The sequence below is a fragment of the Brachionichthys hirsutus genome, chromosome 16, assembly GCF_040956055.1.
Source record: "Brachionichthys hirsutus isolate HB-005 chromosome 16, CSIRO-AGI_Bhir_v1, whole genome shotgun sequence".
NCBI classification, from domain to species: domain Eukaryota; kingdom Metazoa; phylum Chordata; class Actinopteri; order Lophiiformes; family Brachionichthyidae; genus Brachionichthys; species Brachionichthys hirsutus.
The window spans coordinates 7,804,456-7,816,860 of NC_090912.1; the positions used below are offsets into that span (position 1 = coordinate 7,804,456).

Consider the following 12,405-nt stretch of genomic DNA (forward strand, 5'->3'; position numbering starts at 1 on the left):
TGCTCTTGTACGCCCCCTTATGCTTCACCTCGCTTTATTTTTCTGGACACTCCAATAAGTGTCCATAATTGTTGGTTGTTGGAATTTTCTACCTTTTCCTCTTAACAGACACCCTTTTTTTTTATCTGCTTTGCTCGCCATTTGCCCTCTGCTCTGGATTTCCCCTTCCAATGTTTCTCTCCTTTGCCGCTCCTTGGAGCAGAGCCCATAGAGCAGCATCAGCAAACAGAGCCAGGCCCCAACCTGCCTCTGAGTCTTGGCCTGCCCGTATGTGCCTGGGGCTGCGGCTGAGGCCAGCCCCTATCATCCTCCATCATCAGCAGCACATCCACTGTACCTGTCTGCTGGCACCCTGCCACCCACACAACAGTTCTCCATGTACCAAGATATCCTGGTATGGGGGGGGGGATATAACGCAAACCAGAAATATATAGAAAAGGTCTGCTCACGTTGGGGTCAAGCATGTTTGACCGCCACCCAGAACATGCACGGCTACCCCGGGAGCTACCGGTATATACAGTGCCACTCATTCAGCCTGCTGGCTCTCCTGCACAAGCCCTTCAACGGGTTCCTTTGAAGGCCCCCGACTCTGTGGTTGCTCATCAAAGCATATCTTCATTCAGTTCCACTGAAGGGATCTGGGGCTCCTGAGAGATGCTGTGTTTGAAGTGATATCTCTGTGCCACTGCATTCTTTACCATGCTGTCATGACTTGAGTTACACTACAAAAAAGAAAAGAGCAAGCGCATGGGCACGAAGCCAGTGCCATGTCTCACACACACACACACAGGTGAACTACCACCGCTATCTCTTCTTCACGTGAGTGAGATTTCTATACGTTGGTTGCTCACAGCAACGGGCAGTTCGCAATAAAGGCTGTGCTGTGTGTGAGCACATATTCTGCTGAATGGAGATCAAACGAGACAGAGTCGTCCCTACCTGTCGAATCTGTTTGAGATCACGTTTCCATTAGTCAGCTTCTTCCTGGCGCACACCTGAGATCACCTGAAAAAGATAAAGGATGAGGGGATGAAATGACTTCAAGTCAGGAAGGTGAAGCTCTGCCAAAACTTTCATTCACATGCAAACAAATGCATATTTTCTCAGTCAGAGAGATGTGATTTTCTTCTGTTTTCATACAAATGAAAATGCAAATGCAGTAGTTTGTGGCACCTGAGTGACCTTTACAGAGTTCAATGACTTCATATATTAGGAGTGTTTAAAATCAATCTATTTCACCTTCATTTTTCAATATTCCCTTCTTTTGGGAATCATTTTAAAGTCTTTTATTCAATCCCAGTTGACTTTTGACGACCATGCAGGCATTCACTCATATCTTCAGAGAACATGCATACAGCCAAAAATGGAGTAGCAACATATACATCACTCCACTCTTTTTTTTATTCTATATGTGGAATAATAAAGCTTTGCCAGTGCTGCGCAGTACATGCAGATCAGTAGAGTAGAGCCAGTCAAAGTGATTTTTCCATTGTACCAGCTAAAATTACATGAGTGTGTGTCAGGCCCCTCTTCCTTCATTCAGGGACAAAGGTGCTCTTTGCTTCTGAGCTCCACTGTCCCAGACCAGCTACCTTGGCAAAAAAGTGCGTTAGTTACAGAACCTCCTTTCAGGTTGAAGGCTCCAAGAGTCAAGGGGAAAAGAGGAATAACAGGACAGCAGGGAGAGAAACTGAATACTGCCAAATTGCTTCTCAGAGTTTCTGGAGGACACGGTGAAATGATTCTTTCTTTCCTCTCTCTTAAAATACCTTTCCCTGGCACCGGGCTCCATAGGTAGCCGTGTGCTGGTTCCACGTCTTTTATACGCCTCCTCATATTCTCTTCGTTTCTGCCTATTGTCGCGAGCCAAGTGAGTTATCATGTACACCAGCAGGGCTGGAACATCATGTGGCCAGGCTAAACCTCCAGATGAGGTAATGTTAATCTGGACGGGAAGCCAGGGGAAGGGTTGGTCAGGTCTTGATTAGCGCAGGGGTAGGGGCTCTCTAATATTGGACACCCCTTTGTGTGGCGAGATTACTACCTTATGAAAAGCTGCCCCTGCTGACACGCCTGATGGGATCAGAGCTTCCTGCCTGCTGCATCGTCCCGCTTATGAGCTCTCCAAACACAGGAGAGAGATCAGAAAACCAATCAGCAAGTATACACAGTTGAACCTCTGAGAAAGGACAGACATGAACGCCGGGAGACCATACACATCCCACAAGTTGTGCGTATGTCCCCATGGAAACAAAAAATGTACGGGGCACACACTAACAAGCAAACACAAGGCTGCAAACGTCGCCTGAGACGGCCCCTCGATGCGTTTGATGAGAATTTGATGACCCACAGATGGAAAGCAACCTGTATTTATGAACAAAGCCAAATTACAGGCAAACACATGCTCATCCACGCTCATTTGGTTTTACTGCGGTCGTCTCCTCTGGCCACTCGCAAATGAAAATCACATGATGGACCATATCCAGCTCCGAAAAACAGCCGAGCATCACCACCCAGAAAAAAAACATCAACAAACATAGTTTTTTTTGTTTTGTTTTTTAAAGGGGGGGATTCAGAGGCAAAGCTTTCAGGGGATTTGGTACCAGCGGTTCTGTAAAGATGGCTGAGGCCATAGGATGATTTCAATTATTTGATATAATTTCTGATGGTCCATTAGTTCAAAATAAAGCTCTGATTGTAGGAGCATTGTAAACAGAAAGTTTGCAAACAAAACCTGCATCAGAGTCTGAAGCGGAGCTGTACTTTCTTCCAGATGTGTAATTGAGTGTTAATTAACACTGGCCCTACTTTCATGTCGCCTTTACCCAAACAAATCTAATTTCGAATGGAGAACAACTAAATAAGTGCAGCATTTGTGGGGGGGAGTTTCTGCCAAGCAACGACATTTCACACCTTTCTCTTTCTACTGTGTAGAATCCTGCAAAAACAAAAGCCGATGTGTGTACACTGCGTTTGTGAATAAACCATCCAATGGTTCGGATTAGAAGCACGCCAGACCTCATACACAGGTTCACTGTTCATTGAAGATGACCAATAACATTTGAGCATTGCACCGTCATCACAGAATCAGCACTATGTCTGCAGGGAGCTTGTTTAGAAACAAACATTTGATGGTATATTTCTGCACACAAACAAAAAGGATAAATACATGGATGTATTTGCAAACACACACACACACACAGTGGCACAACCTCGTGCCGGTGGTCCTTTAAACCAGTCATGTGAAATGACCCGATCCTCTCTACAAATCAGATTACATCTCCAAACTGAGGTCTGCAAGTCCACACACATTTAAAGCACAGGGTCAGGTCTACAACACACACACACACACACAGCTTAATCAGATTTTACCTCACAAACCCTTCTCCTGTGTGAATGTACTCCAATAATGCGTGTGTAAACCAGGTCCGGATGTAGTGGTTCAAAGTGTGTGTATAAACTTACATGATATGTTTAATTCTAAAATGCATGGAGTATGTGCTCTATAGTGAAGTAGGTGTAGAATACATATAATCTCTTGCTTGAGAACAAAACCAAACCATTTATTTTTCAAGGAAAATCTTAAAGGGCTGCAATAAGCCTCCTGTCAACAGCGTTCAACTGCTGTTTGGCAGTTCTGCTTTGGAATGAGCACATGTGGAAACGCGTTATAGTGTGTCTGGCAGGAATGCAAATGATTCAGCTCCTTTTGAGATTTCAAGCACTGATGCGTTAACACTGCAAAATTACCCTCCTTTCTTTTGCTTAAATTAATGTCAAATTTGCCATTGTTAATAATTTTGTTTTTAACGAGCATTATGTCATTAAGTAAGCAGATAAATAAGTACACAAATATATTGGTAAGAGTAGTCTCTATGCGTTAGCTAATGCTATGCAATGACGGCCTGTCCTGGATGTACCTCGTCTGATAGAGTCCAAGTCCTGCTACAGAAATGGAAGGATTGATGATCAGATTTGGAGTTGAAGTCACGCAGTAAAAGAAGCTCGTCGGCCGGCTGCTGGTTGGCTTGATGAAACCCAGACAGTTGGAGGAAGTGCAAGTCTCTGTCCCGACAGGATCTACGTTAAGTCCCCACTCATCTCATCAGAAAGCCCTTCAACTACATCAGCACATTGCTCCGGTTCAACAAACAACCAAATCTTACAAGTCTTTACAACTTTTTCAGGAAATTTTAATTACTTCAGAAATTACTGAAGTCTGGAAAATCAGTCAATGCTTGCCTAAGTGTTAGTAATAATATCAAGAGCCTGACAAACGCGTCAGCAGTGTAACTTGATGGTCAGCGCTCCTTTTGCCCTTTGCTGCCACGGAGGTCAGTGGGTGGGAAGTTGTGGGTGGCAGGAAGCGGAGACAGTTGTGCTTACAAAGGGTTGACAGAACTCTGTCAATAAGCCCCGACTCAAGTGTGACTCAGACGGGTCAGTCTCTCTTCACTGGGACACCTGAGAAGTCCTACGATGGAGGCAGACAGTGGAGGGAATTGGGGGTAACAGAGGGGGGGCCGGGCTTTGGGTTGGATTGCATTGGATGTTAAGATAAGGTGACAGGAAAGGGCGAACTGGGGCCAGGGCGAGAGGGGACGATGCTGTGGCTACTGTTACCCCAGGAAGGGCTCACTCATCCTTCAGATCACCTGCCACACCCACGGAGGGCAATTCTCTCAGTGGAACAGCCAGGAGATGCTTGGACACTAAAACCCCTGGGTGTCATCAACTTGATTTAACGAAAGGTTCAAATGGCGGTTTTACATTTTGGCTGTAGAAATATGGATAAGCATCTACTGAGCATAACTGGCAACCATGATCCATAAAGCTTGTCACGTTTATCAGCTTTGGAATATTTCAGAAGACCATCGGAGTTCCATTGATTGTCTTTTTTCCTTTACTGTCACTACTGTCCAGTTCTGATGCCGTTAAAGACAATCATCCAGACGTCTGAAGACTTTTGTGGAAAAACTCCATTTGGATTCACGAGATCACTAAATCCGCATCAAACACTGGCAGACGCTTCTCAAACTCATGTGTCCTGTATTCATCTACCAGGACAATGCGAGAACAGCAATAACAAGACACACAAGTTCCAAATCTGTGCCGGTAGATCGCAAGCATTGATAAGCAGTAAGCGGTTGAATTTATTAATATACACATTCACATATATGATTGATCTCTGCTGTAAATCATTCTAAATTAAATACATCATGGCTTCTTAGTCAGACTAAAGAAGCAATGGTAGCTCTGGTAAATGTTGGGAATCGTTATCATCTTTGACATTTCAACAAGCTGAACAATACATTCATTGATTTGAAAACTATTGTTGGGCCTCAAAAGTAACTGGAAAATTAAATGCTGTGATGCATCTCTGTAGACGGCCTGAGCACACACACACACTCCTGACAGCACACAAACACACACACGCTGGTAAAATAAACACGTTGTAGTATCTTCATCTGGAGTGCATTTCCTGCCCTCCTGGTGGGCACATGGCAGCGAGTTCCTAATTTTGCACTGCTGCATCTCTCCGTCAATGTTATTCCCATGCCTGCACAGAAACAACTTATTACCATGATCTTAACCTTAAACTCAACCTCTGGGTGTTTTAAAAATCTGAGTCCAATTGCAATTATCGATGTCATAAGAGTGACTTAAATAGCAGTCTCAAATGGAAACTAAAGAAGATGATAAAGTTGCATCAAGCAGCTCTATAAAAAAGTCAAATTAGACAGCTCAAGCCTCTTAACTTTGGCGAGCTATTCAAAGAGAAAACTCATTTTGTGTGCCAGATTTTACAAGAGGAGAAAGCGAAGAGGCTGTTATGTTCAAGGACAACAGAGGCGACAAACCAAATATTTTGTTTTCATCACATTTTTGACCCCAGTAGAGGTAGTGACCAGGGGCGGTCAGCAGACCTGTGAAATGTTGGTTTTAGAGTGAACGTAAACAGACTCTCCCAAGATGGGCCTGTACCCTACGCAAAGCAAACACATGTTTCCCATTGTGGTTGAAAGGGAAGGGGATTAAAGTGAAGTGTAGCCGGAGCCATAGCCGTGCACCCCATGGTGGGACCAGAGTCCTCCCAGGTCTTTCAGTACTGCTGATGCAGCCCAGTTGAAAGTCTCTCGTACGGGTGGGAGAAGCCATTGCCAGATCCATCGGATAGACTAGACAGGGTCCTCCAGAGCCCAAATTTGAGGCCTTTCTCGGGGGGGGTTAAGGAGGTAGACATGCTAGCATGCTGACAGAATTGCCTGACTTATGCTGGCAGACTCTCACACAAACACGGGGCGAGGGAAGGATTATGAAAAGGTGTTGAAATGGAGCGGATCTTGTGTTCCAGAGGTCCGATATGTCTGAAAGAGAGATTGGTTTCAAAACGTGGGGGGAAAAGAAGTGTAGAAAAAAAAAGTGGTAAAGGCTGAGTGAGACTAAAAACAGAGGGCAGAGAAATCCGGTTAACAGTCATTGGCTTTGACTGCTAACGACAAGCTTTTCAAGTTCAAGGCCTTCAGGTCAAATAGGCCACGTTCAGGTGCCACAGGGGGCAAGTGAAAGCAGGAGACTGTGTGACTGTGCAGCCAATTAAAGTACACTTACAAAGGCAAGTACTACAAGGGACATTGAGGAAGATATGCATAGTGAAGCATATCTGCAAAAACTGCCAATTATCCAACACCCCGTGAAGATGAGCTGAGACCAGCTGGACAGCTTCCATGTGCAGTGGAAACACCTTCGGTGCAGGGCAGGAAAGCATGTTCCACTGAGCTCAGTTCCACCTGCCTTTTAAAATGCAGACTCGAGTCAAGAAAACCACGCCTTAATTAAAGCTTCAGCGAAAAGGAAGTGGGAAGAAACGATAGCAGACGATCACAAAAGATACACGACAGGTCTGTATAATGAGACTGTGTTTAAATGTTGGGCTGAAAATAACTTGAGATATGTGAAACCGTCCCCCTCATGTTGCAAAGGAAAATGTTTCAATGCCAAATGAGATGGGATTATTTCCTCGAAAGATTCAAGAAAAAAAATCCGAGAAAATCGTGAAACCTCCTCCTTAACATTTTTTGGCTGCAACATTTACAAACCAAACGTAGATAATGAAGTGATGTATATTTCTGTCGGTCTTGCAACGATTGTTTTTTTGTGTGTGTGTTTGTAGGAGGAGTTCAGAAGCGAGGGTTTTGCCCAAGGCCAAACTGTTTGTGCAGAATAACAGGACGTTCTCCTTCCACAAAAACTTGTGGAAAGAGTAGCGCATGTTATTGAGCATATGCACATATGCGTGCTGAAAATGGAAACAGATTTATGTCGTATTTGGATTCAGCTCTGTAAAGGTCACACTGAACAACTTAGCTCTGCTCGGTAAACCCTGTTCCATCAGCGTTCCAATAGTTTCACGCAGGGCGGACCCACAAGCACCACCCCCTCTCCTTTCCCTCATGACAGCGGTGATTTCTGATTCCAGCGAAAGCTGCGCTGGCATTTGGCGTCTTTAATTTGTTCCCATCATGTTCTTGGGGTGTTTTCATTTTAAGTAAATAAATGACAAAATATATTTTCTGGAGCCCTGAAATATTAGATCTAAACATGCCTCTGGCTGCAAGATGGAATTGTTTGGGGGTGGGACCCCAGAAACAGTATTAAAGTTTTCCACCTGACACTGATCACTTTATAGAACCATCAGTGACAGATGTGAAACAGCACAAATAGCAAAAACAAAACAACAACACATTTATGCATTGACACTCTAGACTATAAGAACCCCATAGCATGCATGCATGCGTTTGTCTGTGCACACACTACAGTATTAACACACCGATTTCGTGGACTGTTGGTGGAAAAAAGGTTGGATGAGGAACACATCGAGTCTAATCCATCCCTGGATTAGGAGTAGGCAAATATCCCCGATAATAAACAAATGACTAACATTCTCAGTCTGTTGGTTCAGCAGCCGTCGGGCTCCAGGTAGAACCCAGCAGGGTCTGGAACCAATCCCTGTTGTTTATCAGCGTGAGTGGAAGCAGCCGCTCGTGAAACCTCCATTTTGGTCTTCCATCTATTCAGAGCTCAAACCTCAAACCAGTATTTGTTAGCAAGTATGCAGATATCAAGTCAGGGAAATGTTGAAATTAATAAATAAGACCAAAATGCACTGGAAAAGGCTCAATTAATTAATGTAGGTCAAACTATGAGTTTACGAAACATAAAGGAACCAAGAGGCATCAGTCGACACCTCAGCAACGATCCAGAAAGAGCTCTGCTTCGGCTCGGGTTCTGTGCATTTGACTGTAAGAAGAGTAAATGAAGGACTATGGAACAATACAAATAATAGATGGATGGAAGTGGATCAAATGAAATACATTCGGGTTTAGAACCCTTTGTCAAACAATGCAAATTTCCTGATTGTCAATATATATTTTTTTTGCCACTTTTAAATTGTATGAATAAATACAAATACTTTTATCAAACCACTTGATAAAGTTGAATATAAAGTTGCCTTTTTTTTTTTTTGCAAACAAGGGAACCAGTCCCGTGCCAGACCAACACAAGACCTTTTTGTAACGCTCAACAACAACTGAGCAGTGGTGGGTGGCACAATAATTCACCAAGATAAATGGAGCAGGGCAGAACACCTGCTGGTTGTTGTGTACTGTAGGTGTCATCAATGAAATGATAGGAGAGGAATGTTCGACTGATAAACTAACGGGCCAATAGAGACCTCATGTCGTAACAGGGCTGGTTAATTGGTACAAATGTGAGGTCAAAGGTAAAGCAGTGAAAGCAGGTTTTCTGCTGGAAGGAAATCAGCCACAGGTCAAATTTGACTGTTTTGCCCATGGAGTTTACCTGCTGAGTCTCGAGGCTCACCAAGTTTGAAGGATGCTGTTGCTTCAACCATGTCCCCAAGCTTGACTCTGGCCCACACAAAAAGCCATCTGGGGCGTGGGTTGAGGGCTTTTGCAACAAAATAACTCTTTGAATTCGCAACGCTGCGTGGGTCTGACTGCCGGCCATTGAGGTTGTCAATACCAAGGGCTCTTACTGAAGCTCCTCCTTCTCCTTCACCCTTCTAATCCTGGCCTACATGACTGACTCCAGCTGAAAGCACAGCGCACCAGAGGTGGGAGCCAAAAAGCACTGCGAGTCTAAAAAAAACAAAAAAGACCACCTGCTCATCAAACTAAATTGCACTCGCTGAAAGCAACAGAGGAAAAAGAAAAGGAGGAGAGCGAGAGCAGAAATAAGTACGAGCAAAAACGAAAGTCGCAGCCCCTCCCGCTGTGATCTCTGCAGACAAAGGAACAAATGACATGTCTGTGACACAGCACCTGAGTGCCAAAAATCAGCACGGCGTCCCTCTCAGCACCGTCCGTGTGTGAGTACGTTGGCGTTATAGCTTCCAGCGGTTCCCACGAGAGAGCCGAAGAGGTGCGCAGGCCGAGATTTAAGCCTTTCATCTTGGTATCTTTTGTATTCCACAACACTCACTGTCTGTTGTCTCTCCCTTCTATTGAGCCGAATTGGCTGTTATTATTCCAAAAAAGCATCATCTTTATTAATGCCACAGGTCTCAGGATCGTGCACTCCAATGGAGCCGGGTCTGGAGAGAGATGCGACCAATCTCCCCAGATAAAAGCTCAGCAGCTCACTGCATGCAAGCCGGAGAGCTCAGTCCTTCATCCTCCCTCCTGCTCCTCGTTCTGAGAGGGGGGAGGCACAGGTCCCGTAAAAGACTAAGATATAGCTTTAATCTTCCAGCACTGAAAGCTGCTCTCGCTGCATCATTTCAGGTTGTTAGCCATGAGTCAGAACAAACGGATTGGATTATTAGTGAATATATTTTTTAGAGTGTTTGGAAATAAATAAATATCCCGAGAAAAACACCGCGAAAAATAAAGGAAATGTTTTTTGGGAGACAGCACAAAACTTTATCCACAGATAAAGTTACAGTTCATGGGTTTAATTCCTCCATTTCTACGTGGGCAACATAAGCCCTTGTCTGTGGCTTGTATAGCGGGCGTGGAGGCGCTTTCCTAAAGTCAGCCATGCATGGTTGGTGAGTTATTCTAAAGGTGGTGTGGAGAGGTGACGTGTGGCCGGGCCGGAGCGGAGCAGCGGCTGGGGTCTCGGCTTAGTGCCTCAAGCCCCTCGCTCCAGTGGTCACACAGCATCAGCTCCTGGCCTGAGACCGGACACTGATTTATGAGACAGGGGGATTACCATCAAACCAGCCATGAGGACCACCCAGATGGTGGCGCAGGATGGCGGCCGCACGCACAAATTCAAATATACTTATGCATTGGCACAACAACAAGATGCACCTTCATACGAATATATCCGCATGAATCCAAATTAAATCTTACTGTTTGAAATGTCAAATATAAATGCCATCTGAAAATAACCCTTGAAAAGCAGCACATGGATATTTGGAGTACAGCGGGAGGGATTAATTTGCTGAGGCTTCCTCATTACCACAAAGCCTGGTAGCCATGCAGCTTCGCTGATCAGCATTCATATGTGCCTACAAGATGTGCCTGGTTAGAGGTAATTCCACCCAATCACGTCATACTATTGCTTTATTTTCCTCACTGCAGTTTGCATCATGCACAATTGAAGAGAGACGACTTGTGTAATTTTCTATCTCAACTGAGCCAGATCCAAAACAAGAGCCAGCCATGTAGCCGCAGATGGCGAGCAGAAGCAAGACCCGAGCATTCTTTAAAACCTTTGTATTTACATTGGTCATCGTGTTTAATAACTGCATCCCCCCCCCTTTTCTCTGTGGGTCTGGAATTCTTCAATCACTGCAGCCTTCATCCTTCACACGTTTTACAACAAATAGCATTTTCATCCAAGAACATATGCAAATACACTGTGCTAAAGAGCAAGGGGGGGAGAGAAAAGCACATATTTCTCACGTGCCAGGGCACGGCACGACTCGGCGTCAAGGCTCCCTCCAGTTGGATGAGCCGAACAATAAGAGCCAATGACAAATCGGACGTGTTGCATTCCTTGGGCAAACACCTGCCTCATAAAAGGCAGACAGGTAGGCAAACACTCGCTTGCCTTGAGCGGATGACGTGTGTGAAGGTAAACGTACACTCTCATATGCACAGGTGAGCTTGTCAATATGCTGAAGCAATGGTGGACGTTTGACTTCATATTGGCAAAACAATAAATCTCATATTGAAACGTGGAGGCGAGAGAACAGACTTTATGCATCTGATAGGCTCATCTGTTGAGAACTGTTTTACAGCAAAAATAAACAACAAAACTAATTGATTTAGTGAGACCACCACAATGGCTGCAGGAAGTGGAATAAAGTGTGTTCCAATGAAAGAATTTCACATGTTTTACATTATAAACCCAAAAACTTGTGCGTGCATTGGCCATTTCTGGTCATGTGTGTAAGCATTTTAAAACACATGCTCGTGTCCCGGGAAATTGTTGACGACTGTGATCGCTCTCCCAGCAAACAAATCACAAACGTTCTCCCCCTCCAGGCCTTGCTTCCCAGCAAGGCAGCACTTGACAATGACAGCCACCACTTCACTCCGTGGGATGCAGCCTCAACACTTCCTGATCATGTGACTCCCTTTAACTGCCTTTTGAGTGGATGCTCGGCTGCAGGGAGGATGAGGAGAAGAGGGAGCAGTGGGGTGCTGGAGAAAAATAAATTCCTGTCCGGTCGCCATGGAGATGAGTCAACAGTAAGTCCATGGTTGGGGTTGTGGGGTACAGGCTGACATGCTGTAGTTAACAATTCATTCCCGCATCCGGCTCCAAAATGATTGGGCAAACAGAGTAGAGCAGAGTCAAAAGGGCCCCCGAGGGGCTAAGAGAGGGACATCACCCGGGGGGTGACGCACTGACACGCACACACTGGTTGGTGGAGGGTGGACTAGCCGAAATACAGAGTACGGGATAGCTGGCACCAGCGAGGAGGGAGGCCTCATTGGATGTGGGAGAGTGGCTGAGAGACCACAGGACAGTTGATGGCTGTGGATTTGTTTAGCAGTGTAATTACCAGCAGATGATTTGTTTAACTGTCTTTTTAAGGATGAAAACAAACCACAAGAAACCCCCCCCCCCCCCCCCCCCCACGGAACAGAAAGTTTTTCAACTTGGCTACATCTACATTTGCCCACCAGTTGTGCAACACAATAAAATTAGCAGTTGTCTCTGTTTTATGAGCGTGAATAAACAGTAATAATCTGAATTTCTGGCAAATATCCGCTTCGTTGCAGACAGTGAAACCATTTGGTGCAGCCGGAGTGCAATAATAATAAAACGAATGAACAACAACAACAAAAAAGGACAAAATATCAACTTTGTAAAAATCTAAGCTTTGCAAATAAGGATATATGGATTTAGCCAATGGGAATAGAA

General features: G+C 44.8%; 1 long non-coding RNA gene across 1 annotated transcript in view; it reads right to left on the bottom strand.

Moving 5' to 3' along the window:
• Positions 1-945: 945 nt before the first annotated feature.
• Positions 946-12,405, bottom strand: part of LOC137905166 (uncharacterized) — a 40,082-nt gene continuing 28,622 nt past the window's right edge. Inside the window, exon 3 of the long non-coding RNA XR_011105842.1 lies at positions 946-1,005. This is a non-coding gene — a long non-coding RNA (uncharacterized lncRNA). The remainder of the gene's footprint in view (positions 1,006-12,405) is intronic.